The 3536-nt window shown below is 31.8% G+C and overlaps 3 non-coding genes across 3 annotated transcripts; 2 read left to right on the top strand and 1 right to left on the bottom strand.

The window, feature by feature from the left end:
* Positions 1-87, top strand: TRNAS-GGA (transfer RNA serine (anticodon GGA)). The gene has a single exon. It is a non-coding gene; the product is annotated as a tRNA-Ser (tRNA).
* A 1217-nt stretch (positions 88-1304) lies between these two features.
* TRNAT-UGU (transfer RNA threonine (anticodon UGU)) lies at positions 1305-1377 on the bottom strand. The gene has a single exon. It is a non-coding gene; the product is annotated as a tRNA-Thr (tRNA).
* Positions 1378-3016: 1639 nt separating this feature from the next.
* Positions 3017-3089, top strand: TRNAF-GAA (transfer RNA phenylalanine (anticodon GAA)). Its single transcript has one exon. It is a non-coding gene; the product is annotated as a tRNA-Phe (tRNA).
* Positions 3090-3536: the final 447 nt, after the last annotated feature.

Here is a 3536-nt window from a genome sequence, read left to right as displayed (position 1 = left end):
GGAGAGATGGCCGAGCGGTTCAAGGCGTAGCATTGGAACTGCTATGTAGACTTTTGTTTACCGAGGGTTCGAATCCCTCTCTTTCCGTTTTTCTTAATTCATCAACGTTAAGGATCACAATGTATCAAATCAAATAACAATTTTTTCCAGCAATAATATCTTATATTATCTTATTTTGATTTAATAGAAATTAGAAATTCTCTATAGCAAATTACTGTGGTATGTAAAATACACATAGAGGAAAAAAGAAAAAAGGATCCTAATCCTAGGGTTAATCAATTTTAGCTAGTTGATGGGAAAATACAAATTAATGGTAATGGTCTTAGGGCGATTTAGTTCGGGGAAAGGGGAAGGGGAAGAAAATTCTATGAACCTTTCCTTTTTTCGTTAAGTTCAAGTCTGACGAGAGTAATATTCTACAACTAACAACTCATTTATTTTGAGACCGACCCACTTCCTATCTAGGATTTTATTTACTAGTCCTTTATATTCCAACGTGTCAATCGCCAAATGCTTTGGCAATTTCCCCGGGTCCGATGAAGCAATATAATTTTGAACCAGACCTTTTGATCTTTGGTTATCTTTCGTAGTAATAATATCTCGGGGTTTGCAACGAAAACTTGGTATATTGACTATACGACCATTAACTAAAATATGTCTATGGTTGACTAATTGGCGGGCCCCAGGAATGGTTGAAGCCATACCCAATCGAAAAAGGATATTATCCAAACGCATTTCAAGTAATTGTAGTAAAACCTGGCCTGTTGACCTTTTTGCTTTTCCAGCGATATGTACATATCTAAGTAATTGTCGTTCTGTCAGACCATAATGAAAACGCAATTTCTGTTTTTCTTGAAGACGAATACGATATTGCTCCTTTTTCCCAGAATTGAATTTTTTTTTAAGATTACTTCCGGATTTAGGTGTTTTTCTAGTGAGTCCTGGTAAAGCTCCCAGACGGCGTATTTTTTTTAAACGAGGTCCTCGATAACGGGACATGAAGACTCCTTTTTTTATTTTATTGAAATTTCATTTTACACAATTAATTTCATTGTATTTACATTACAGAATACATCGAAATTAAAACTGAATTAAACTACAGGATAAACAGAGTAAAATCAACTAAAGTACCCAAAAAAATGGAATTTCATCAAAATCTTTATTTTTTGTATATATATTATTTATTTTATTGTTTTGTATCTAGCAAAATTGTAAGGTAAAAAACATAAAAGATCCTGGATTCTCCATTTAATTCGGAAAAAAAGAGATTCTTGTTCGTAGAACATCGATAGAGAAAAAAAAAAAGCCGACTATCGGATTTGAACCGATGACCCTCGCATTACAAATGCGATGCTCTAACCTCTGAGCTAAGTGGGCTTACATAACGGAAATAGTGTAACAAATAGAAATAGGTATAGTATAGGAAATCCGTAAAATCTCAGATATTAGTTATTAATCTTAGCTATTAACTAGTTCTAAATTTGAAGTTATACTTATAAAAATAAAAAAATACTAAAACTTCTTAAAGATAAAGTTAGCTTGATATGCTTAACTATAGGATATTAAAAAATAAAATTATAGAATTTATTGGTATTTTCATTTGATCATTATAGACTTTATTATTTGTTAATAATTTGAGGATTAATATTTCACTAAGGGGAACATAGAGTCAGAGTAAATAAAATTGCTAATTCTGATTAGAAAAAAAGAATAAATATCAAGCGTTATAGTATAATTTTGAATACTATAAAAAAGTAAGACGGGAGGTGGGGGAGATAAAAACTTTTGGATATATTGATTCGGATTGAATTGCAAATACATCAAGGATAGAATCAATTCAATTCTGAATTGCAATAAGCAAGCGAGGTCTCTCAAATAGAGTCGAACTGAACTGCTAGACTACGTTGAGTGATGAACTCAATGATTCAAAAAAAAAACTAAGAGATGGATGAAATTACACAAGGAATCCTGGTCTCAAAGAAGAGGGAAATGGGGATATGGCGAAATCGGTAGACGCTACGGACTTGATTGTATTGAGCCTTGGTATGGAAACCTGCTAAGTGGTAACTTCCAAATTCAGAGAAACCCTGGAATTAAAAAAGGGCAATCCTGAGCCAAATCCGTGTTTTGAGAAAACAAGGGGTTCTCGAACTAGAATACAAAGGAAAAGGATAGGTGCAGAGACTCAATGGAAGCTGTTCTAACGAATCGAGTTAATTACGTTGTGTTGTTAGTGGAATTCCTTCTAATTCTAAATTAGAGAAAGAGGGGTTTTATACCTTATACATTTAATAAACACGTATAGATACTGACATAGCAAACGATTAATCACAGAACTCATATTATATTATAATTATAATATAGGTTCTTTATCTTTTTTAAAAATGAAATTAGAAATGATAATGATTATGAAATAAAAAACTCATATCATAATTTTTTTTTTTCATTATTGTGAATCCACTCCAATCGAATATTGAATAATCAAATTCTTCAATTCAAATTCAAAGTTTTCGAGATCTTTAAAAAAGTGGATTAATCGGACGAGGACAAAGAGAGAGTCCCATTCTACATGTCAATACTGACAACAATGAAATTTCTAGTAAAAGGAAAATCCGTCGACTTTATAAGTTGTGAGGGTTCAAGTCCCTCTATCCCCAAATCCTCTTTTATTCCCTAACTATACTATATTATTATTATTTATCCTCTTTTTTTTCTTTTTATCAATGCAATGGGTTTAAGATTCATTAGCTTTCTCATTCTACTCTTTCACAAAGGAATGCGAAGAGAACTCAATGGATCTTATCCTATTCATTGAATAGATTTCTTTTTTATTAGAGTATCGGCAAGAAATCTTGGTTATTCACTCTATTTTTAAGTTTTATTTAAGTAAACCATGCACAATGCATAGGACTACCCCCCCATTTTCAAATTTTAAATTTGAAATACTTTAATTAATTTTTAGTCCTTTTAATTGACATAGATACAAATACTCTACTAGGATGATGCACAAGAAAAGGTCAGGATAGCTCAGTTGGTAGAGCAGAGGACTGAAAATCCTCGTGTCACCAGTTCAAATCTGGTTCCTGGCAGAGAAAAAAAAAAGATCCACCGAATAGGTATTGATCCAAATACCTCGAGATGGATTGTGATACATATTCATTAATAATATTTATTCATCTAAGTGGATAAATCTATAATATAAATATAGAGGCACTTCTTTTTAAAGAAGTTTTAAAATATATCTTTTCTTTATGATAAAGAAGGGGGTGAGATTCCCCTTTATTTTTTTGCGTTTCTTAATTTTGTATTCCGCTATTCCGACGAATATTTTTTTAGTCTTGCTTATCTTTATCTTATCTTATTTTCCTAGTTGTGCTAAGTAATGTGCGCGGTACAAAGTTCCTGGTAGAGAACTTCTTTGAGTCATCCTATTTTTCTGTTCATATGAAGGAAATTAATATGCGATTTTCAAAATAGGGGAATCCAAATGAAACCCTTTTTTTGCTCAGTCTATCTGGAATGCTTTTGTATAATTA

The sequence above is a fragment of the Aegilops tauschii genome, unplaced genomic scaffold (genome assembly GCF_002575655.3).
Source record: "Aegilops tauschii subsp. strangulata cultivar AL8/78 unplaced genomic scaffold, Aet v6.0 ptg000749l_obj, whole genome shotgun sequence".
NCBI lineage: Eukaryota > Viridiplantae > Streptophyta > Magnoliopsida > Poales > Poaceae > Aegilops > Aegilops tauschii.
Note: the sequence above shows the minus strand (reverse complement) of the source record. Positions and strands in the feature narration are given on the sequence as shown.